Consider the following 26,433-nt stretch of genomic DNA (forward strand, 5'->3'; position numbering starts at 1 on the left):
GGCCAATTGGATTGTGCATTTTGCTTACCTACCCGCCACGTGACACCCCTGCGCCCCGCCATAGGAGCAGAACGTGTCTTCAGCTAAGCAGCTGACTTTGCATCCATACAGCCCATTACAACATCATGCTGAAAAGGGATTCACATTTTCATTCATATATAAACTAAAAGCAAATTCCATTTACATATACAGTACATAACAGTATACACACCAACTCATAATTGCACCATTTCCATAATTTATTCATATACTTCAAAAACATCTCTTTGAAAACTGTATTTAACACATTTGCAACAAGAGAAACTTTGAGAAAGCAATCTAAAAATGTATTTCATTTCTAGACAAGCAGTACCTTAACCGCTTCTGGACCGCAATACATTGAAATCAAAGCCCTTTTAATGGCTGCTTATTCCTGCCAGGTCATAGATTTTACAGCGCCGCATGGATGGACATGCTGCTTTTCCATCGCAGGCCTCTCGCTCTGCTGGCGCTATGACTCTGACCAGCTCACTCAACTCTGCTGTCATAACGAAAGCAGTGTGAGTGTGCTTCAGTGACGGTGAGCAGTGAGAGCAGTGGTTCTATGCGGCTAGACAAGGGGCCAGCTGCTGATACGCAGGTGGTTATTGCATACACACATGTAATACATAAGTCAACACTATCTACTTATTTTCATCTGTGTATCCCTAAAGGTGCATACACAACTGTAGCGACAATCACAAAACGGAATTTACCTGATTCCCTTGGGAAACAGCTGGGCCGGGCTGTACAGACGCAAAATTATCTCAATAGCTGACGACACACATTCTGTTGCTATGCGGGATGAGTGGTGGCAGAGGGTCGATGGAGTATTCCATGTGTGATGGTACACCGCGGATGGGGGAGCAGCGTGCACAATGCAGCCGGCCATCGCTCAGACAAGTTGATCCGTTTAACATTTCATTTGTGGGGCGCCTGTCGAGAGCCACTGTACACACGCCTAATTATCAGCTTAGTCAGTAGTTTTCGGCTGACTCAGACAACTTTAAATCATGTGTGTGTATGGTGCTTTAGTCACTCATTGCATTTACATACAGTAAAATAGTATCAAACATTTACAAAACAAACATTTAGGGTGCCCATACATGATACATTTTTTTTTCATTTTTCTTCGATTAGATAATTTAGTTCGATTATTCTGTTAGATCGAATATAAAGATTTTTCCAGCATGTCCGATCTGATTTTTCTCGAAAAAAAAAAAACGGGATAATCGTTCTAATTTCTTGATTGAAAAAAAAAAAATCACAACTTTCATTCAATTCAATCATTTAGAATCGAATAAACGGAATAATCGAACGTTTTTTTGTACCATGTATGGCCACCATTAAGCATATAGGTGGCCTTTGTTTAACAAAAGCCAATAGACCCCTACACAACTTCATCCAAACAATGCATGGCTGAAACCAGAAGTGATTGATAAGTAGAGAGGTTTGCGAACAGCTATGGGCAAGCTGGCCCTGTATTACTTCTGGGTCGCAAGGTCCCAGAGTAGTACGCGTGGCCGTGCCTGCAGGCGTCCATTAGTACGCATTCTTAGGACTAGAGGTGCGCGTCCTTGATTGCGCTCCTGTGGCAGGGCACGTTTTGTGCATGTGTGTGATGTCATGCGTACTAATGGGACGCATGCGGGTACAGGCATGCGTACTACTCCGGGACATTGCGACCAGGAAGTAGTCTGGCCCATAGATGTGCGCTGCCGAGCGGTTTGTCACCATCTCTATTTTTTTTTTTTTTTCACAAGTGTTTTATTACATTTTCCAATAAACCATAACAGCTGAAACGACCTTTCCAAATGAAGGTATCATATGAAACATGTAGGTGTTACATCTGAAAACCATCCCTCCTCCCCCCACCCCTCCCCCCCTCTGCCCACCCCTCCCCCCCTCTGCCCACCCCTCCCCCCCTCTGCCCACCCCTTGGTCACTCCTGCTTGATATGTTTAAAATCCAATTGCGTAAGTCCTAGTATCTTCTGATAAGGTCTTTCATGGTCAAGTACGTTGAAGGTGCCTCAAGCCCGAACTTTTAGTCTGCCTAGAGAGCCCAATAGGTCTGCTTTAGCATACCATGAGGTATATCTGAAGGGTTGCATTAGATGATGTAGGTCTGGGTCCGACATTGTATGCAACAAGAAGGGCTTCCATCTGTTGAAGAATTTTTTTGTTCCTTTATCCAAGTTCATTGTTGCTTCCAGTTTTTCCATAAGCATTAGATGCCTTAGTTCCTCAGTAACGTCCCAAAGTGTGGGAGGTGTAGGATATATCCACCTATTAAAGATCGTTTTCCTTGCTGCCAACATTGTTATATGTATAATGTCCTGCAGCTTTGCAGGTTGAGCTGATCCGTTCTCCACAGGAGTGGCATTGAATAGGAGGAGCATCGGTTCCTTAATTATGGTACCTTTACCCATTTTGCCTGCAAATGTACATACTGTGTCCCAAAAAGCTTGGATTGAGGGGCAGTCCCATATGCAATGGACCATATTGGCTTGGGGGTAGCCACACTTGGGGCAATGGTTCAGATACCCTGGTCTCGGTGTCTTATAGATTATATTAAAGGCGTATTTAGCCTTGTTGATCAGTAACAGGTGGGATTCCCTCCATTTTTTGCTTACTATTACTTTTCTCACCAAGTTATTGCCCTCCAGTATCATTTTTTCTAAGTTTGGAATCTGGAATGTCCTTGTCCAGCTGCTCATGTTATGAACTGCCTTCTCTTCCATCCCTATTGCTGCAATAGATTTTTGGATCTCCGAGAGGGATAGCCTCTCTCCCATTGGCTTTAGGAAAAGATCGAATGGTAGAATTTCTGCTATTGAGGCTATGCTTTGCAAGTTAGCCCTGACGTATGACCGGATTTGGTTGTAAATAAGAAAATCTGATTTTGGTATATCATAGTTTTGGGATAACTCTCTCAGGGTCAAGAGCCTATGCTCCCGGAGATCCAGTAGGTTGCCCAATTTGGTGACCCCTTTTTCTGCCCAAACTGTATAATGTTCATGAAGGGAGCCCGGTTTAAAGCCCGGATTTCCTCCAAGGGGCATATATTTTGAAATCTTCCAGGGGAGATGAAATAGCTTACGTATTTCCCTCCAAGTTAGAAGGGTGTCTCTATAAATCACATTATACTTAAGACGGAGTGGTAGGGAGGACCATCCTGTGTGCAAAAGGCCGGTAAGCTCCCACGGTTCCGCTACCTGGCTTTCTAACTCTATGTTTGAAAAGTGGCCTGTATTGGCAATCCAGTCTCTGACATGGCGGAACATGCATGCTAAATTGTATTTTCTGATGTTTGGAAAGCTCACGCCCCCCATCTCTTTCGGGAGTTGTAGTCTTGTCAGGCATATGCGAGTGCGTTTACCCCTCCACAGGAATTTAGTGAATGTAGTGTTTAAGGCTCTGATATCTTTGTGCTTTAGCAGGAGAGGAATGACCTGCATAGGGTATAGCAATCTCCCAAAGCTAATCATTTTAATTAGCGCTGCTCTTCCAGTAACCCCTAACGGGATTTCTTTCCAGCCTTGGATTTGCTCAATTATGGATTTAATAAGCGGGGAGAAGTTACGTGTGTACAGGGAATTCGGGTCTCTGCCTATGTCTATCCCTAGGTACTTTATTTTTTCTTTTGCAACTTGCAGTCCTAGCCCTTTAACAGATTCATGGTCTGCGAATTTGGAAAGCATTAGCAGTTCGGATTTGGCTGCATTAATTTTAAATCCTGAGTGGCGACCTACTTCCTCCATAATTTCTATAGCTCTTGGTAGTTGCTGAATTGGGTCTGAAAGGAAGAGTAGGAGGTCATCTGCAAATAGGGCCTGCACTACTCTCCTATCACCTAAGCGTATGCCATCCAGGTTGTTATGTAAGAGCCTAGCCATGGGTTCCAGGGAGATATTGAACAGAAGGGGTGACAAGGGGCACCCCTGTCTAGTGCCTCTGTGCAATAAGAGGGGGCGAGAGAGGAAGCCCTGCGTAAATATCCGAGCTTGAGGAGATTTGTACATGGAATGAAACATAGTGAGGAATGACCCCTGAAATCCCATTTTAAGGAGGACTGCCTCAATCCAGCTCCATCTAACAGCGTCAAACGCTTTTTCTGCGTCAAAAGTTACCAGGGCACAATTTTTATGCATTTTAGGGTATGCTTTAACTTGTTCAAGTACTAGAAGTACTTTTCTAATGTTGGTGACTGCTGCTCTCCCTCTGATAAAGCCTACTTGCTCCCCACTAATTAGTTTAGGCATGATTTCTGCTAACCTGTCAGCCATTATTTTAGAGAGCAACTTTGTGTCCTGATTAAGGAAACTGGGCGGTAGGATCCTGGGTTTTGTGGATCCTTACCCGCCTTGAGAAGTAATTTAATGTAGGCTTCGTTTCCTGTTCCCAGGAAACCTTTGCCCTTTAGTGTCGTGTTGTATACCCTTTGAAGTATTGGGGATATCTCGTCGCGCATAATTTTGTAGAACTCCCCTGGGAGCCCATCTGGGCCTGGCGCTTTATGGTTGGCTAAGTTCTTTATGGTTGCTTTAATTTCCCCCTCAGTGATATCTGCATTAAGGCCTTCTACCTCTTCCTGAGTAAGTTTAGGTAATTTTATCCTCCCCAAGATATTTTGAATGCCCTCAGCGTCTACTTCCCCAGCGTCAGCATATAGTGCCTCATAAAATCGTCTGAATCGCTCGTTTACTTGTTTCGGATAGTATATCAGGCTTCCTCCCTCGTCCCTGATGGCATGTATTTCTGTAGGTGTGTAATGACCCCGTGCCATAAAAGCTAGAATGCGCCCTGCCTTACTGCCATGTTTATGATATTTCAACTCTGTGTATGATCTGGACATCGCTTCTTTGTCCTTAAACCATTTGTCTGAGTTTGCTTTAGCCGAAAGCCAGTCAGTTTTTGTCTGTGTATTTGGGGATAGCTTATATTTCCTAAAGGCCTCTCTGACCCGCAGAGTTGCCTCCATGTATTTCTTAGATGTTTCCTTTTTTTTTTGCACTCACATATGCCATTATGCGGCCTCTTAGGACTGCCTTAGCAGTGTCCCAAAAGAGAAGGGGGGTTGCCTTATGATCTTTGTTGTCTTCGCTGTATTCGAACCACCATCCCTTAAGCAGCGCATGGAATCCTTCATCGCCGTGAAGGAAGGATGGAAGCCTCCAGATTATGTCAGTGCCTTTCTGGGTCATTTCCTGTATGTCCAAGATTGCCGGGGCGTGATCAGAGATCACTATGTCCCCAATTTCAGCCTCTTTTATTCTATTTATTAGGCGCTCGTTCACAAAGACATAATCTAGACGGGAGAAGGTCCCATGCACTGCCGAGTGGAATGAGTATTCCCGATCATATGGATGTGTATATCTCCACGTGTCAGTCAGCTGCATTGTGGTTTGGAATTTGGCTAGAGGGGTTACTCTATTCCCTGGGTGGTGTCTAGCATAGTTTCCTCCTGATCTATCCTCATCTGTATGCATTACTGTGTTCCAGTCCCCTCCTATTATGAGATTGTTGGGCATCGCTTTTGTTAACTGCCATTGTAGGCCCTGCAAGAACTGGCTCGTGCCTAAATTTGGGCCGTATAAATTAAAGATTGTAACCGTGTCTCCTGGCATGGAAAGCTTTATTCCTAAACATCTCCCCTCTTCATCTGACCAAAGTAACTGATTTCGCTCGAGCCGTCTTACTAATTAGAGTCAAGACTCCTTCTTTGCGGTTCGGTGCCGGAGATTCGTACGCCTCAGCTACCCAGCTTTTCCGCATTAGTTTTACCTCCCCCAGTTTGAGGTGTGTTTCCTGTAATATCGCCACATCCGCGTGGTTTCTTTAGATGGCGCAGGACCTGCGATCTCTTTGATGGGGATCGCAGGCCCTTCACATTCCATGACACAACCTTAAGTGTCATCTAGATATCGGTCGTGTATTAGGCGCCCCGTGCGAGGACGATGAGCTCGGCGATCAGAGTTTCCTTTGATAGTTAAACAAACACACAGCTTAAAGTCTCCACATATGATAACTTGAAGCCAGGAGTGACCAAGCAGAAACCCTCCCCCCCATACTGTACCCCTTAACCCTGTGTTCCGTGAACAGATATCAAACTTTCCCCCTGGGCTCAATTTCCAACTCTTCTCCCCTCCTGTATCGGACTTCACTTCTTCCCCGCATGTCACTTCCACCATCTCTATCCCTCAGTGAATCTTCTCTCCTGTTCCCCCGACTTCGCTGGTCTCCATTAAAACAATCGCTTAATGTACATGGGCAGCCATGCAGTTATTGTTAAAGAAAAAACAAAAGGAATAATGACAGTCCCCAGCTAGGGATCATTACCAAACTTACAGCCACCCGGACAGTCTCTTCTTAATTGTTTGATCCCGGATCCTCCGTAGGTTGGTGGGCAGATCCTTTGGCGGGGCTTTTAAACGCAGATGGATGTGAGAGGAACTTTTTGGCGTCTGAGGGCTTTTTGAAGATGTAAACTTCCCCATCTTTGGCCGTTACTTTCAAGGTTGCTGGGTACATCAGGGCAAATTTGACTTTCTTTTTCACCAGTTCGGAGCAGACCTCATTAAAAGCTTGGCGGCGCTTGGTAACGTCGGCAGAGTAATCATTAAAGATCATTATTTTCTTTCCGTCTAGAAGGAGCGGTTCCCGCCGCGACTTGAAGGCTGAGAGTAACTTGACTTTGTCCTTGTATTCTAAGTAGCGAGCCATTACCAAGCGGGGTGGTCTTTTGTCGCCTTCCGCTCTCTGGGGGCCTACTCTGTGTGCTCGTTCTGCTCGGCATACTCCATCTATGTTTAAGAGTTCTGGCAAAGTCTTTTCGCAGAAGTCATCGATGTCCTGGAGTTTAAATTGTTCAGGGAGGCCTACTACCCGCAGGTTGTTCCTCCTCGAGCGGTTTTCCATATCCTCAATGCGATCATAGAACATTTGTTCATGCCTCTGGGAGTCTTCGAGCTGTTTTGTCGTTTCCTCCACGTCTTTTTCCAGGTCCCTTATCCGCCTCTCCGCTTCACCAATCCTTCCCGCATGGTCTTGAAGCTGGCGCGTCACGTGCCCCAGGGATTTTTTTACAGCTCCCTCCACTATGGCTTGGAGGTCCGGCGTGATGTGTTTTTCTACCTCTATAGCGATTGCCCGGTAGTCCTCGCTGTGGAGTGTCCCCCTGAAGCGCTCCTCTTCCATGCTTTCTGAGTCCCACGTTCTCGTGGGAGAATGAGTCTCCGGGCTCTGGGAGTTGCGCGGCCTGCCCGCCGCCATCTTTGCTGTCTGGGATTCCTGGCGGGCGCCTTTCTCTGCCTTTCTCCGTGAGGACCGGGTAAGATATTTGTCCATCGGCGGTGGTTTTGTATGCTGGGGATGGTGTGCCGCAAAGATGATCCCCTCCGTGCGTGTTTCTGGCTGCGGGGTGCTTGCAAAGCCGGCGGATACACGGAGCACTCACTGCTCACCTCCGATCATGCAGGCGCCGGAACCGGAAGCTAGCGCCACCATCTCTATTGATAAGTAGTGTTGAGGTGGGATCACATGCATTCAGCACAGAACAGTAGGAGGGGTTGGATTTCATCTAACTTTGATACTTCATGCTGAAAGTGTGTGTTTTAACATCAACACTACTGATAAGCACTAACCCTATCCTTTGCCTCTCTTTCTTCTATGGCTAGATTTACACTGGAGGATTGTGTTCCTTGGAAGTTCAACATCGCAATGGAGGGTTAATAAGTTGCATTGCGCATTTGGCATGCGGCGCGAGACATACAGTAAAGTATAAAATACACACAAATTATGCTTTTACTGCAACTGTTAAAGCGCATGATAGGTGGTAGCACACTGCATGTACCGCATTATGCAACCAGATTCCACCACACCACTACCGCATCAATGTGAATGTTAACATTACAAAATAAGAAGTAGTAATAGACGAACCTCTGACGCCCTTCAATTGTTGCAATGTTCTCTTATACTTGACCATGGTGCAATGTTCCACCCTTCACCACGAAGTTAGAAGGCAAAGGACAGGCAATCAGACATTTTTTCCTACAAGGGTCACGCCAGCCCACCGCCCCAACCCACAAGATAAAGCATCCTGGCAGCCACTTTATAGTCTACCTGGACTCAGTGTAGGGAGTCAAAAGTGGTAGGGGTGATGCAGCACCCTATAGGAAAAGACACAGGAGACAAAACGGGAGCCCAGTAGTGCAATATGTTTATAACACCAATATAATGAGAGGAATAAAGGCACTACTCACAAAGGAGGGTTGCTGGGGGCAACCAACCACAGGAAGCAGGTGGAGACAATAAACCCGACTCCACCCGGGGTGGTCCTGGCCAGGACCAGATGAACGGTCGCCCTCTTAGTGGAAAAAAGGATGAGACCACCACTGTGGGAACCCACTGGTGGCGTATCACCACCCCTCGAACAGAGTCTGTTCGGGGGTATACTAAGCACAAACAGAGGAAAGAGGCGCCCTGGGATAATAAAAGCGTTTAAAAACGGCTAAAAACAGTAGATAATTTGAGGTAGCTTACCTCAATGACGAAATCTCTGCAAAGTATTACAAAAGATTTTTATTAGCACAAGCGGCAACGCGTTTCACAGGTCACAGCCCGCTTCATCAGGCCAATTGCAGTGCCAAATGAATAAATTCCTCAAGCATAGGGAGTATGTTGCCGCTTGTGCTAATAAAAATCTTTTGTAATACTTTGCAGAGATTTCGTCATTGAGGTAAGCTACCTCAAATTATCTACTGTTTTTAGCCGTTTTTAAACGCTTTTATTATCCCAGGGCGCCTCTTTCCTCTGTTTGTGCTCAGTGTAGGGAGAGCTGTCTGTTGCAGATAGGGACAGCTAGAGCGAGGTGTTTTCTGCATGATCCAGTTCTGTGTAGTAGCTTCATAGGTGTGCTGCGCTTTGCAGTTCACCAGATAGGGACCCAAAAAGCACTGATTAGGACTGATCGTGACCCCAATAGTCTGTATTTCACTGACTGATCCGATGGGTCCAGTGACGTCCCCTTGACGACTGCCATTAGGGAGTCCCTCCCTGCCAGCAGGTAAGCACGATGTCACACGTAGGGAGCAAATGAGTCTTCAAGAGAACGTGGTACTTTGCGAGGGAGTCATCGGGGATCTTAACGATCAGATGTGCCAGTTATGGTGCAACGCTAAGCAACATTCCTGTGGTCCTGTGCCAATATTGCAGAAACGACTGCTTAGTGCTTATAAAAAAAAATTGTTGGTCATCGGGAAAATCTTGAAGTGGGTACATAGCTTAAGAATCTGACCTGTTTGTAGTAGGAAAAAAACATTTCCAAGATGGTTGATGAGTTAATTACAGAAGAACACTCGTCAGTGATTACAACAAGAGAAAAATGGTTGGTCTAGTAGAAGGGATAGTCACCTAAGTGCATAAGGATGTGTTTTACATCCGTGTACATTTAGTTTTCAGTAAGCAGCCTCTTAATTACAGTTATTTAATATATTCTGGAATGAGGAAGGTAACCACTTTGTCAGAACAAAGTTCACAATTCACAAAGGCCAGAGAAAACTGCAGGCATTTTATTGGCATCCCATCAGCATATTGTGGTTTCTGCAGCCATCAATAGATAGAAGGTGATTCTGCCCACTACCACCGGACATGCCCCCATTCCACAATGTAAACATCCTCACAACAACCTGCAAGTTAAAAGTTGCTGCAGCTTGCTGTGACAGCTACTGCTCTCTAGGCTCTACGCACAATGCATTGTGTGCCATTAAGAGGGCGGTAAAAGCCCCAAAATGTGAGGAGGTGTGTAGTCCAGAGGAGTCTCAAGACTTCCTACGGATACAGTAATAACACGGAGAGAGACCAGGAGCCCCTTATGGTGTAGTATATTAATGTCATGTTCTGGATAAATACAAAGTTATGAGGTACTATGACTTGACAGCAACCTCTAATAGCTAGGGGGCTTTAAACAAGATCACTGGGAGGGAGAAGGCACCCCAAAATATAAACCATGGATGTAATATATAATGGCTTACCTCTACGAAGAAGGCACAACGCCAATATAAAAAAATAAATAAATAAATGAATAATCAGACACAAAGACGATTCAGAGCAGTGTCTGCTTCCTCAGATCAAATAAAGCAGTGTCTGGGTAGCCAAGGTGCAGAGCTTGGAGCGCCTAAAAGTTTTTAGGCGCTCCAAGCTCTGCACCTTGGCTGTAAGATTCACCCTTTCCTTACCTCTGCCACCACCAAACTCCTCATCCATGCCCTCATAATTTCCTGCCTCGACTACTGCAATGCCCCTCTGTCTGGTCTCCCTATGACCCGAATAGCCCCACTGCAGTCCAACATGAATGCGGCAGCCCGAATTATACACTCCTCCCATCGCTCCACGAGGGCGGCTCCCCTCCGTGAATCCTTCCACTGGCTTCCTATCCAGTCCAGAATCAGATTCAAGATATTGTGTCTGACCTACAAATCCGTCCACAAAACCTGTCCAACCTACATTTCTGATCTTACTCAGAGATACACACCAAGCCGCTCACTCCGCTCCTCCAATGAATTTCGTCTGACCGTCCCCCGCATCACCCAATCCCATGCACGCCTCCAGAACTTCTCAAGAGCCGCTCCAACACTATGGAACTCCCTACCTCCACCCATTAGGACAGCCCCCTCCTTCAACACCTTCAAGAAGGCCCTCAAAAAAAAAAAAAAAAAAAAAAAAAAAAAAAAACTCACCTTTTCACTCTGGCCTAAACCCACAGCTGAACTTTGGTCCCCTAACCTCTCGTGTCCCTAACTCTCCTCTAGATTGTAAGCCTTTGGGCAGGGTCCTCCTCCTTTTGTGTCATACCTGATCATGCACCTCCATTACTGTAAACCTATGCTATGCATTTGAGTGAACCTAACTTGCCTAATCTCCATGCTCCCATCCAGTGACTGACTAAGCATTTCCTTGTACTCATACTGTGCTGTGTGATCTGGTTTTCTTGTATTCCTGTCATATTGCTGTATGTCACCCCTAAATATTGTCTGTAAACCAATGCATGTCCAGTGCTGCGTAATGTTGGCGCTTTATAAATACAATAAATAATAATAATAATAATAATAATAATAATAATAATATTGGCGTTGCCCCTTCTTAGAGGTAAGCCATTTTATATTTATTACATCCATGGTTATTTTTTGGGGTGCCTTCTCCCTCTTAGTAAAAACCTCCAAAATGTTCATAGGACTGGTGTATAGGCGTAAAGGTAAAAATAAATAAAAAAAAATTATAACAATAATAATCATAAGACCACAGCAGCATGAATCTTTCTGTCATTACAACTACCACCATCTATTTTAACAGACATGTTGTACAGGGTATAAGACAGCTTTGCGATAGACTAAATTTATAAAACAATGGCACTTAAAAGATTTAATGCAAAACTGTATATGGATTGTAACTGGGCCAATAGAATGCACTTGCTACCGATTTGGATTAGCCCGATTCCAATCTGCATGAAGTTTGCATTTATTTTGCATGCAAGCTGTAACATTGGCAACTCATTACCCATCTCTGTCCTGGACTAATGCTGCATACACACTTGAGATAAAAGTCTCTGGAAAAGGCAAGATCACAGACCAATTATACCCCATTCCATGTAGTATGAGAGCCATACCTTCGCAGTCTATTCTATGGAGCTGCACTCCCCATCAGATAAAATCTTTGCAAGATGCTGCACACAAAGATGCCCGTACACATTCAAAAGATCATTATCTGCAAAAGATCTCTTCCTGCAATAGATCCATTCCTTCAAAATGCATTCATAGTCTATGAGATCTGCAGATCATCATACACACCTTGTTTAGCAGGCAATCATCTGCAGATCATCTGCAGATCAGATCCACCAGGATGGATTTTCAGATCTGCAGATGATTGCCAGATATGCAGATGAAGTCTGTTAAACAAGGTGTGTATGAGGATCTGCAGATCTCATAGACTATGAATGCATTTTGCAGGAATGGATCTATTGCAGGAAGAGATCTTTTGCAGATAAGGATCTTTTGAATGTGTAAGGGCATCTTTGTGTGCAGCATCTTGCAAAGATTTTTATCTGATGGGGAGTGCAGCTCCATAGAATAGACTGTGTAGAGTATGGCTCTCATACTACACGGAATGGAGTAAAATTGGTCTGTGATCTTGCCTTTTCCAGAGACTTTTATCTCAAGTGTGTATGCAGCATAAGCCTATAGTAACCATGTAGCAGTTGCTTCCAGAACTGGGGAAGAGCGAGGAGAAAGGAGTTTTGATTTTTGTTTATTTTTTTTCATGTAAACATTAATTCAGGACAAACCCAGGCGGGTAGGATAATTGGAATATACAATAAGGGGTTTGGATACATTTGTACTGTATCACTAATCCAGCTTTTAAGGCCACCTGAAGTGAGAAGCACATGGAGGCTGACATTTATTTTAACCACAGTTCTAACAAGTGAAGTGTGGGCACCAGTGCGCTTCAGCAAACATTTATTGCACATGTAGTGTAAAACAGTGATAGCAGCGGAGCAGATCGGTAAAACCAACACATTCTGTATATTGTGTGTATAAATACTGTGTTGGTTTTACCGATGTGCTCCGCTGCTATCACTGTTTTACACTACATGTGCAGTAAATGTTTGCTGAAGCGCACTGGTGCCCACACTTCACTTGTAAGGACTGTGGTTATACTCTGGATTTCTTGCGGTGGCACAGTGTGAACTAAGGCGGACTGCACTATCGTGTGTCCCAAAGATCGTGAGGGAGTGTGGGGAAACCTTTCTTGCTTCTGTTTGGATATTTCTTTCAAAACAATACCATTTGCCTGGCATTCTGCTGATCTTGTATGCATCAGTGCCTGAATCCTACATCTGATCAAGTGTACGGCTAATCTAGTTAGACTTCATTTGGATACATTTGATCTGAATGCTTGTTGAAGGTCTATGGCTAAAAGTATGAGAGGCAGAGGATCAGCATGACAGCAAGGCAATGTGCATTGTTTAAAGTGGACCTGAACTAGCTCTCAATGATAAGCAACTGCATAAAAAAAAGCTTTAAAGAAAAACTTGTTGCAACTGATACAAATCCTGCAATAATTCTGCAGTTTGTCTACTTCCTGCTTTCATAAACGAGCTCTCTGCTGCAGCAGTCAGCTGACACAGCTGAGGGATAAAATTACAACTTGTGATTAGTCACAGATGAAGGAGAATTAGATAGGCTAAACTCTCAGTGCATTCAGGGTGCCTTATGTTTTTCTTCTGCCCAGTGCAAGCATTAATGTCCACTTTAAAAGGAAATTATTATGGCAGCTTGCATATGTATAATACAGTACATTAACATAATATTATATCAGAAAGGACGTGGTGTATTTGCTTCCAGCCTGTAGATGTCACTTTTACATTAGCTACACTGTACAATATCAGAATGTGTAGTTTATCCTTGCTTGTTCTCAGGGCCGGATTTAGGCCAAAGCCGTGCTAGGCCATGGCCTAGGGCACCACAGAATCAAGGACACCAAAGCAGCAGGCTAAACTGGTACAGCATTTGCAAGCTGGTACTCTGTTGCTAGCCGCCTGTGCAGCAGCCACCTTGATCTCTGTGCATATTTGTATTGTGGCCGGCGGATATGGACTTGGGCAGCATTGGAGACGGAAAGGAAGAGGAAGCTTCTGCACTGGAGACAAGCGGAGAAATTAGTGACACCGATAGCTGCTGCGGTGAGAAGGCGAGCTGGCTACCTATACTGAAGAGGGAGGTCGAGGGATTAAGGGAATCATCTGGCTACCTATACTGGGGGGATGGGGGGGGGGGGGGGGGGGGAGTAATCAGACTACCTATACAGAGTCGGGACAAGGTCCTCCAGCACCCAAGGCTGAGACACCAAAGTGCTCCCCTCCCATCCCTCCCACCCCAGCTGTCGCACACTGATTGCTATTCGACTAATGCTGGGCATAGACTAGTCGACCTGGTGGCTCGATTAGCCGCCGGATCGACTCCTGCCGCGTCCCCACTCGTCCCTGCGGGCAGCCGGATCGATTCCCACTCGTCCCCGTGGGCGCTCCTTATCTTACGCTCGATTCCCTGCTATTGTCCGCCCACGGGGAATCTATCCGGCGGGTCATCGGACCTGTCGGATATTATCAATCGAGCCATCAGTGGCTCGATAGATAAGTGAAAAATGCAGTTTATGTCCAGCATTAGAGGCGCTCCCGAGCCCCCAGCCCCTTAATCTAGTTATCTGGCTTGCAGTCAGTGCCATGTATCATCTCCTCCTCCTTTTTATTGCACTCCTGTTGTAGGTGTGACCTCTCTCCTACTAGGCCAGCTTTAGCATGTAGTGTGGTTGATGGTCTAGGGGGTAAGACAGATTCCTACTACACACTGAGGCCTGGGTTCAAATCCCAGCTATGGTATGTAAGCTGTTTTGAAAAACTGCAATTCCCTACGGGATGGGAGGAGGAGGAGGAGAGATTTTTAGTCTATGAAACGGGTTAAGGAGCCTTGAAAAGACTATTTATGATTTTCAATTCGGGTATCCGAATCCGGCCGGATACTACAGAAACTAGCGTCGGGTACCCGAATTCTGTTCGGGTAGTAAAATGTCAAATGCGGATATCCGAATCGGATCCGGATATCTAAGTACCTGATCCGGATGGGTAGTAAAAAGTACTACCCGAGCATCCCTGATAATGACAGCTTGCATAGTTCTTTAGGATATATAGATATATATAAAAATCTAATCACAGACTGTCAGACCACAATGCAAAACACCATAGAAAGCGAGAAGTTGATTATGAAGGTAGTTTATCTTGTGGTGGAGAACCATTTGTAATACTTATCCCAGTGTTGTGCAGAGGGAGGATTCCCCAGCCTAGCAGGAAATGTTTTACATCACATTTCCTTTCTAGTGTAGGTCAATGTGTTTCAAATGCCCCAGATCTACTCCAAATAGCATTAGGGATCTCAAATGAGCACCCAAACAGATTTTCCCATTAGGAGAGTCTTAGCACTGGGTCCAGCTTGACTTTTCTTAACCTTCTCTGAGGCACGGGCCTTTGGTGATTCTTTGCTTTTCTCTATGGACACTGGGCTGCTAATTATGTGTTAATGTCACTGCTTAAAGTACATGCCTGAGGTTTTCCAAAGTCATTTTCTCGGCTCAGCAAGTGGAGCTCTAAAAAGGTCACTGTAACTGGCGCACTGAGGAGTGAATTGTGGGGAGATTTAAGAAAAAGTGTTCTGCGTAAAAGGTCTTTACTACGTTTTATCCCAATATTTATTTTATTATTCTAGTCACATTGAATGAAGGAATTACACTCTTTGCCCTTCCTTTGACTATTGCGTTAGCATTATTGTCTTGTGTTTTACAGTGCTGTTCACTATTATAAATGGCATAGTGAAGTTGAATCAAGAATGTTCTCACGCCAATAATAATGAGCGATTACAGGGACTTGGCTTGCAGGATGTCGGTTTTTAATTATTATAAATCAGGTTTTAAATCTTTGCCTAGCCCATTGTACTTCCTCAAAGCGCAAAAAAAAAAAAAAAAAAAAGTTTGAATGAATTTTTTTAATCCTTTTTGTCATTTTTTTTTAACTAGGGTCAGTTTTTTGAATTCCAGAAAAAATGGCACCTATTTACAAAGATAAAGTAAAGCTTCATACATACGTAGGTGGTTCTCAGAGTGTAGCCAGTAGGTGCCTGATCCCCGAATAAGCTGGAGAAAATATTTGGGCTCAATTCACTTAGGCCCGGTTCACATTAGCTTTTGCCAACGGAACCAGTCGTACGGTTCCGTGGTCCATTCCGCTGAGCGGACGAAAAAAATTCTGCACTACCCAATTTTCCAAACCGCTTCTCTCAGCATATTGGACACAGAAGGTTTTGCAGCTACATATTAATCAATAGAAAACTGACAGTTTACAGCACACTGGCTGAAAAAACTGACAGTTTTTCCTGATCCTGATGGCCGGATTCTTACGGCCAGCTCCGCAGAAAAACGCTAATGTAAACCGGGCATAACACCAGTAAAAATATCCTGTGAGGTTAATTATCTCATGCAGTAAAAACTTGCTGAGTATTCTCCAAGATTTTCACACATGGTAATAGAAAGGTAAATTAACACTTTATTTTACCTCATCTCAAAGAATGATGTGGCATTTCATTCAGTATTTGCTGGATTATTGCAGTGCATGGAAAGTCAGATCTGATGATGCAGAAAGTATTCTTTATTATACGAAGAAAGAAGCAAGTCCAAGATGCAGAAAAATATACAATTTGTATCAGCTCAAGACCATTAACATCTTATTAACCATTTTATTTACTACGCAATAATATTGAGGATGTGTTTTACATTTGAAATTGGGGGAAAATAATATTTTCATTAAACTTTCTTACTTTCCTGATTAATTCCCCATTTCCACTTTTCTCTTCCTCCTCAAGCTAAAATAAAGACAAGAATAGGCACAGAGTTGAGGATTACACACACACACACACACACACACACACACACACACACCTCCGCTCTGACAGCGTTTCATGGCTATCGCTATATTGTCAGAGGTGTACATGTTACTGGGGGACAGTAGGCATGCCAGTACACTCACGCTTTCCACCATGCCATATCAACCTCCTGGGCGGTATTGCCCAGTGCCCACTGACTGGCAAAAAATGTTGCTCAAAGCGGTGTCGGGCTTGCCGCTCAGGAGGATTTCCGCCCCATTTTTCCCCAGCAAGAGAACTAATAAAGCTATAGCTGCCCAAAACCCGGTGCCTCAACCCCCCTGCAATCTCCGGCGCAGTGTCATTTACTGACCATGATTCTAGCCAGCGCCACCACATCCCCTCTGCCGCACAGCTCCAGTCATGTATGTCGGGAGCATCGGGACTTCGCGACTTGAAGTCAATGACGAAATCGCTGAAGTCATAACCGAGCATTAATGCTCCCGACATAGCAGACAAGAGCTGTGCGCAGGGCCGGATTTACCTTACAGGAACCTATAGGCACAGATGTCCTGGCACCCTAGACTTCAGTCTCCATAAACCTGCAAACCAACGCCGACCCACACCACAAGTGTGCTGGCTGGCCCAGCTGTCACATCTCCCATACTTCCCTTGCTTGTTATAGGTAGCTATAGTCTATGCCTGCCCCTTAGTATTAGGTAGCCAGAAATACCCTCATTATTAAGAAGCTAGAGGTGCCACCAAGTATTAGCTAGCTAGAGGAACCTCAGTATTGAGTAGCTAGAGGTGCCCCTGACTCATCACTCATCAATGAAATGCAGAGAACAGGGTAAATAAATTCTCATTTACACTCTCATCAGCACTCTGAATAGGGAAGGAGGGAAGGAGGTGCTCAGAGAGGCAAGCGAGTCACCTTTCCATCATCAGGCGCCTTATAGTAAATCCGGCCCTAGCTGTGCGGATGTGGCGATTGGACTGGAGGTGATGCGATCGGCACTGGCTAGAGGCATAGTAAGTAAATGACAGCACCGGGGGGTTGGGGTGCCTGTACTGGGGCAGCTATAGCTGGCTATGCAGCAGGCACAGCTATACGTGGCTAGCTATGCAGCAGGCGCCTATACCTGGCACGTACGAGAGAAATCACCATCGGGAGGCTTGGGCGCAGGATACAGTGGATATATGGCTTATTCTGCTGCTGCACAAGTCCCGGCAGCGTGTAATACCATTTCTCCCCCCCCCCCCTCCCCCATGTGGATGGGGGGGGGGGGAATTACAGTGTTTTAAAAGTAACTTCAGCTCCATCTTCTGACAGCATTGAAGTAACACTGTGCGCTATAGCCGTAATTCCTACTACTGTCTATGATGGCGCCGGCTACTCCCAAATCTCCTGCGCTCGATCCCTTGTGTTCGTTCCTGGCTAGCCATGCAGCAAGCACCTATACCTGGCTAGATATGCAGCAGGCACCCATACCTGGCTACCTATATCTATATTGTGGGCTCCTATATCTGGATACCTATTCTGGGGCGTTAAATACCACATCGCAACATTCTGAAGATGGATGGTCATCATGCAGTGGGCAAAATATAAATGATCAGAGAATTTGGGGAGTAATTTTGAAATTTAGTTTATATTTTATTTTTCAAGCTTTTATGAAACTCAAAATGTATACTACACCCTTGCTTGACACATTTTGGCAAGTTACAGGAAAAATGGTTATGTAAATTAACGATCACTTTTTGCACAGAAATCCATCAGAAACTGAACGCCAGAGAAGTTAATACTTCCTTGAGTGTGCGGCATCACGAGGCCTAATTAGTTTCAACAGTTCCTGGCAGTGGCGTAGCTAAGGGCCCCGATGCGAGTTTTACATTGGGCCTCCCAAGCATTTATACATAAATTATATGGTGCAACAAAACCTGTCAAGGAAAGCCACGGTGTCAGAGGAGCAAGAAGGGAGTGGGAAACAACTTGGTAACCACTTTATCCACCACTGCAGTATATCTACGTCCTCTGTGACTTTATCTAAGCCAATAGTCAGTAGATATACGTCTTGGAGCAGCAGTGCAGGATTGGGCTTGCTCCTGTGTACATTTATGGCACTATCTGATGCAGCTCTAATTGGTGAACAGGAATATAGGTTTCCTGAGCAAATGAGATTGATTTTTACCATTGAAAACACTTATTTTCTCAGTTAGTAGTGAAAAATATACTCTGTAGCATTATTTCAGAATCAAATATCTTCACCAAATTTTGTGATAAGCGGTAAGAATAGCCAAACAAAATTTGTGTTTTTTTATCTACAGTAGCACTTTTTATTTTTGTGGAAAACGATTTTTATTGTTTTTATAAAATGTAACATTACATAAACAACATAACTCACCCCTTCCCCCCCTCCTCCCGGTGCTCCCAAAAGTCCAGCAAGTCCATAGGTAGGTCCCACCTTCCATTGATATCGTTTGAATAGTATGGAAAAAATATAAATACAGAGTTCTTCAATATAGCTATATAACAGTGCATCACATATAGTCACAACAAGTTACATGTCAATTTTGAATTTCAATAGCCATCCTGTCCAGAGTTTATAAAACTTTTTTGTGCCTCTTTTCTCATAGACACCTTTGTAGATTGGAAGATCAGTATTAAAGCGGTATGGTCACCATAAAAATCTAATTTCAACAGCAACTGGTCTGAGTGTATTAAGTGATAAAGATGCTAATCCTGCATTCAAAACTTCCAAAACTTTTTCTGCTGTTATGCTTTGGAGTTATCACACACTTAGGCTGCTTACACACCAAGACGTTACAGGCGCACGTTAGTGCGCCTGTAACGCTCCCCCAACGCACAGCAATGTAACACAAGTGGGCTGTTCACACAGCCCACGTTGCGTTACATGTAACGCTGCACGTTCTGTGCAAAGTGCAGCATGCTACGGCGTTGGAGCGGCTATAGCCGCGTTAGACTGTTTGCACATGCTCAGTGGGGGGCAGAGAGGAGGCGGGGAGAGCCAGCTACAGTAGCCGCGCACATGGCTACTTAATATTCACTGCACTGGCGGGCGCTGATTGGCCGGCGGGACCACGTGATGCGGAGTGTCTCGCTCCGCATCACGTGGTCCCGCTGGCCAATCAGCGCCACTCTGGGAGACATTATAGGACTCGAGCCGCCTAACGCGGCTCACTCTACCGTCGGCTCTTGCAGCACCATACGTTGTGTTAGGTGCACGTTATGCGACCTTAACGTGCCACCTAATGCAACGTCTTGGTGTGCAAGAAGCCTTAAGGAACACTGGTCCTTTAGTAGTCGTGCCAAAGAATTGCATGTTGGGGGTTCTTTTTATCTATAATCTATTCCTCCTCTTCCCTTTGTTTCCCTGCCAGCTTCTTATCTGAAACCTAATCCCCTACTCACTTGTGTTTACAAGCAAAGCTGAGGCGGCTCAGCAATTGGAGACAAGAAAAAAGTAAAGGGCAGAAATGACATCACGAGTTAGCAGGAACAGAATTCTCGTAATTTACTATATAACATTCACTGAAATCAAAACGTGGACAGTACAATACATGTGTTATGTAAGTAGATCAAGTATTTATCTACTTATATATGTGTCTTTTTTCCCTGGCATAGTATGGCTGATCCTACTGCTTTAACGGAATGTATAAGATCAGACATAGTAGGAGGGCTTGTACTCTTCCATTTAATTGTTATTTGTCTCCTAGCATAAAATAGAAGTAATCTTACCAAGAATAAATTTACGTTCAGATAGAGCCAGAGGCCTAGTGCACACCAGAGCGGTTCGGCTGCAGTTTGCGATCCGCTTGCGGATGCGGATCCGCTAGGGTAATGTATTTCAATGGGCTGGTGCACACCAGAGCGGGAGGCGTTTTGCAGAAACGCATACTCCCGGGCTGCTGCAGATTTTGGATTGTGGATGCGTTTCTGCCTCAATGTTAAGTATAGGAAAACCGCAAACCGCTCTGAAAAACGGCATTTCAGAGCGGTTTGCCAGGCGTTTTTTGTTACAGTAGCTGTTCAGTAACAGCTTTACTGTAACAATACATGAAATCTACTATACCAAAACTGCTACACAAAACCGCAAAACGCTAGCTGAAACGCTGCAGAAAAATAAGAAAAAGCGTTTTAAAATCTGCTAGCATTTTGCGGATCTGCTAGCGGTTTTTGGTGTGCACTAGGCCTTAGTGCCAAAGATATTGAGTAGTAGACTCTTCGACGTGGAAGGGATGGAGAAGCCTATAAAATCAGCAATTAAGCCATGGACTTTTTCCCAGTAGAGTTGAATTTCAGGGCATGACCAAAAAACATGCAAAAAATTAGCATTAGAGTTTTCGCATCTCCAGCAAGCACTTTTTATTTTTAAACTGGAATTGGTAAAACTGAGAAAAGGTGTTTTTTTCTATTTTTTTTCCCCTTGTTTTCCCATTAAAAAAATCATAGAAAAATCATAGAAAAACAAAAACTTGAGGGGGAAAAATGGCACACAATGAAAGCCTAGTTTGTCTTGAAAAAATATATTTCATTTATGTGTCATAAGTAGGGAGAAAGTTATTTCTGATTAAATAAGGACATAGCTAAACTGACAGCTTTAAGGGCTGGTGCACACCGAGCGGCTTTTTAGGCGTTTTCAGATCCGCTTGCGGCTGCGGATCTGCTTGGTCAATGTATCTCAATGGGGTGGTGCACACCAGAGCGGCAGGCGTTTTGCAGAAACGAAAAATGCCTGGGTGAGGCATTTTTTGGATTGCGGGTGCGTTTCTGCCTCAATGTTAAGTATAGGAAAAACGCAAACCGCTCTGAAAAACGCCTGTTCAGAGCGGTTTTGCAGGCGTTTTTGTTACAGAAGCTGTTCAGTAACAACTCTACTGTAACAATATATGAAATCTACTATACTGAAATCCGCTGCAGCAATCCGCAAAACGCTAGCAAAACGCCTCATAAAAATAAAAAAAAAGCGTTTAAAAATCTGCTAGCATTTTGCGGATCTGCTAGCGGGTTTTGGTGTGCACCAGCCCTTAGAATGCTTTGCAGAACGCTATTCGCCGGCAAACCGCTGTATGCAACGCATTTGCGGTTATCGCTAACCGCAAACGCGGAAGAACACTGCCGATGGCTACAATGTGTAGTGGTTTTTACAAAACCGCCAGCGGTTTGCCCTGAGCGGGAATCACGCGATTCCCGCTCAGGTGTGATTGGGCCCTTAAAAACAGATTCATCCACTCGTATCCAGGTTCTTAACCTCTCCTGAGGGCTCCTTTTAATCCACTATAAAAATCTCAATAAAAACACCTAAAAATGCACATCGTTTAAAAAACTGTTACAGCTTGCTTCTGGGCGCACATAGATTTGCACGTCCAGATTAGTTTTCAGCATATCACATAAGGTGCTCTCCAATGCTCATCTGCTAGGAGGTGAAGGATGATACCGCGGCGTCCAGCTGAAGTCCTCCCTCCAGCCATGTGATCCAAAGTGGTCCGCGCATCTAGCAGTGACCGGCCGCGCGTACACGGAAGCGAACGGACCGGCCGGTCACTGCTAGTTGCGCGGACCACTTTGGATCACACGGCTGGAGAGAGGACTTCAGCTGGACGCCGCGGTATCATCCTTCACCTTCTAGCGGATGGGCATTGGAGAGCACCTTATGTGATATGCTGAAAACTAATCTGGACGCTTAGTGCAAATCTATGTGCGCCCAGAAGCAAGCTGTAACAGTTTTACACTATGTGCATTTTTATACGTTTTATTGAGATTTTAAGCCGGATTAAAAAGGAACCTCAAGAGAGGTTAAGAACCTGGATAAGAGTGGATGAATCTGTTTATAAGGCATCATTAAGCGCAATTTTCAACTGCAGCTAGAAGTGGGCTATATCTGGTGAGCAGAATGGTGTGCAGTGATTGGGAATATCACATCCACGGAGTGAGAGCACTATAAGCACAAAGTGATATTGTTGGTTACTGTATATAGTTCTGAACAGTATTACCCTATGTCGAGATTGTCCAACATTGCAGGATCAAGATTCCAAGGGAGCTGTATATGACTAATGTTTAAGATCCACCTGGAAGCTGAGGTTGCTCATATCTGGTGAGCATGTAAGGAGGGGACGGGGACCTATAGGCAAGCGGCACTCATTTTCACAATTCACAAAGGCACCACTGTGGTGGTGTCCTGGAGAACATTGATAGTTTGAATGGTATCACCGTATGTGGAGTTCTATATGTCTTTCAGGTGTGGTGAGCGCGGCAGTAACTTTTGAATTATATTGGACTACCTGCAGCTATCCCAACAATGGGTGAATTAGTGTAATTGACTTTTGGAGGAAAAAGGTGCAACTTTTGTAATTAGTAGAGCTGCTAAATAGACTGGTGCAAATTTCTATTTGAATTCTGTTCTTTTATATGATGAAGCTCTTCCTTCTTAATGCTGGGCATACACGGCTCGTTTTTGCCGCTCAATTCTGCAGTCGATCCACTTATCTTCCGCTTGTTTTTCTTATCTTTTTCCATTCACTGCTTTCTGGAATCGAGCAGCGAAACGATCGGGCGGGAGATCAGTCATGTCGGAAATTATGTATCAAGCCATCTGAATGGCTCAAGCATAACACCATTCTATAATCTCTCGGAATGGCTGTTTGCCTTAAAGAAAACCTGAACTGAAAATGAGAAGTCAAAATAAACATACACAAGTCATACTTACCTCACGTGTAGTCTACTCCTCAATCTCTTCATCCTCTCCCACGTCCTGTTTGTCCACTGTGATCAAAGGAATTCTCTGTCCTCCATTTTGAAAATGACCATTACCCCATAACAGCTTTCTGGTCAGCACACAGTTTAACTGTAACATCGCCCACTTGAGCCATAGGGAAACAGACATTACTTGGCACAGCAGTTGTCCTCTCAGCTATAACTGACAGCAACTGATAAATAACTGACAGCAACAGATATATTTCAGTTCTGACTAAATGTTGTCAGAACTGGAAGGGATCATTGTCAGAAGAAAATGGTGCACTTCTGAGAGGAACTGATGGCGAGGTAACTATGCAATGTTCATTTGAAGTTGCCTCATGTGTTTATTTTAAATAATTTTACTCAGTACAGGTTCCCTTTAAAAGGACAACTGTAATGAGAGATATGGAGGCTGCCACATTTCCTTTTAAACAGTACCAGTTGCCGGGCTATCCTGCTGATCCTCTGCCTCTAATACTTGCAGCCAGAGACCCTGAACAAGCATGGAGCAAATCAGGTGTGTCTGATATTAATGACAGAGCTGAAAAGGTTAGTTGCATGCTTATTACTGGTGTTATTCAGACACTACTGCAGCCAATTAAAGCAGCAGGGCTGCCAGGCAACTGGTATTTAAAAGGAAATAACTGTGGCAGCCTCCGTATTTTTCTCACTACAGTTGTCTTTTAATCTCCTTAGCGGTAACCCCCGTGTGTGACACGGGGTAAGCCGCCGGAGGGTGCCGCTCAGGCCCTGCTGGGCCGATTGACATAATTTTTTTTTTCAAACACGCAGCTAGCACTTTGCGCAGATACCCTTTGCGCAGCCTGGCCAATCGCCGCCAGGCTGCGCTATGGGGTGGATCGGGACTCCCTGTGACGTCCATGACGTCACTCCGTTCTTCGCCATGGCAACGGGGGAAGCCCTCAAGGGAAAAAAACCCTCCCGCGGCCGCGCAGCCGCGGGATTTAAACCGCCAGGGGGGGTTAAGGTGCGTGCATACACACATCCAATTCTGCGTGTGTGCATGCATACATATTATTCTAATTGGCTAATCACTGACCAATTTCACCACCTCCATGTAGTAGGAGAGCCGACTGACTGAATACTATGAACAGATTGTGTAGGTAAGCTTTCATACTACATGGACGTGATAAAATAGACCAATCAAAATTGTATGTGTGTACCAGGCTTTACTAACAGCTCCAGGCTGAAGATAAAATGCCACACTCAATACTTGTTTTACCGTATGTGTTATCCTTTGTGAATAGACATTTATAAGGAATCTACCTCAAGTTTTGTAATTCACCTCACCAGTCTAATTTTAGCAGTAACAGATTTGTGAATGGACATTTGCTAGTTGCTAGTGCCAGCAGCCCCATGAGCACCAATACGCCATGCCTGCACCCCACGTGAATATATTTTTGGGTGCCTCCTGCATTTGTATCTAGTCTATCCTAATTAACCTACACTGGTAGGGTCCTCACTCCTTTTTTTGGCGCAGCGACCGAAACATCCTTTCTAAGGGCTCAGATACACGATAGCTTTTTGGCTATCAGAGCTTTTTTAAATAAAAAAAAATAAAAAATTCCCCCACATGTGTATACCAGTGGTTGCCTCTGGAAACAACCCACATGTGAGTAAATTTCTATCATCGTATTTTATACCCATTACCAGGCGATATTATGGCATAGCGGCTCCCTGTGTCCTTTTGTCTAAACCAGTACTGATCAGTTTTCAGCAATATCCTGTTTTTTTCCCAACATCAGCATTAGTTTGAGGGTTGGTGCACACCAAGAGCGCTTCTCAGGACTGCTTGGCTAATGTATTTGAATGGGATGAATCACACCAGAGCAATAGGATGTTCTCCCAAACGCAAAACGTGGGTCCTGCAGCATTTCTGCGCTTTTCTGACGCGACTCAGCCCAGGGCCGGTTCAAGTAACAATTGGGCCCTAGGGCAAAATTAGCCTGGGGGCCCCCCAAAAGACACCCCTCAAGCAAAAAGCGTCATTAGAGGCCCTTTGTTGCAGCTAAATTTCCCTCCTGGGCCCCTGAGCTAGCTGCTGACCCTCCCCCAATCACCTCCCAACTAGACTCAGCCTCAATGTTAAGTCTAGTTAAATGCTTGCCGACCGCATCACGCCGATGGGCGGCAGCCCCAGGACCGCCTAACACTGATCAGCGCAAAGTCCTTGGGGCTCGCTTTGCAGTAGATCCCGCACGCTAATGTGCGCGCATAGCCACTAGGTAGGCGGAGCTTTGCTCCGCCTTCAGCCTCCCAGCAGCAATTGCCGCTCGGAGACTTAGGGCCCGTTTCCACGCCGAATCCGCAGAGTTTCCCCGCAGGCAAATTGTGCGGGGAAACTCTGCCATAGGGATCAATACCGCGAATGGCGTGCGCTAGCAATTCAGCCGGGATCTCTATCTGAAATGGTGCGGGAGGCTGCAAATCCCATAGCCGTGGATGGCATGGCTGATGGGATTCGTCTGCGTCCCCGCAGACCCGGAACTGCAGACGCGTGCAGCTCAAATGGAAATGGGCCCTTAAAACAACGAAACCACCGGTGCTGTCTAATTACCTTGTACAGTACAGCGATCTACAGCAGTGCTATAGGGGGATCAGAGGTTATCAGCTGGTGGGGTGGGTGAGGGAGGGTGGTTTGGGGGGGGGGGGGGGGAATAAATAGTGATGGGCGAACAGTGTTCGCCACTGTTCAGGTTCGCCCGGATTTTGGCCTGTTCGGGTTCGGTTCGGCACCCCCCGAACACCTCACGCTGCCCGAACCCGAACAGGCCTTCTTTGTTAGGCCGAACACAGCCATGTCCGGCCGAACATAGCCCCCTATAGGGTCCCAGCATAAAGGGAGAGCATGCCCCGAGCGCGGGGGGGGGGGGGGGGGGGGGTCGGAAATGCCCCCCACCCCTCCCCGCTAAGCTCTCCCTTCTGCCGGTACCCTATAATTAAATTTAAGTGCCCAAAAGTACCTGAGGAGGAGGAGGGCAGGAAGAGGGAAGCCGGAGTTCTTGGGCACTAGTACCATCTGGTGCTTCTGCCCTCTCTTGACGCACTTCCTGTTTACATTTGAAGTCGCGTCAAGAGGGCGCAGAAGTACCGCGATGACGCGAACGAGGGTACGCGTCATCTACATGATGACACGTACCCTCGTACGCGTCATCGCGGTACTTCTGCGCACTCTTGA

Source organism: Hyperolius riggenbachi, chromosome 10, assembly GCF_040937935.1.
Source record: "Hyperolius riggenbachi isolate aHypRig1 chromosome 10, aHypRig1.pri, whole genome shotgun sequence".
Classification (NCBI taxonomy): domain Eukaryota; kingdom Metazoa; phylum Chordata; class Amphibia; order Anura; family Hyperoliidae; genus Hyperolius; species Hyperolius riggenbachi.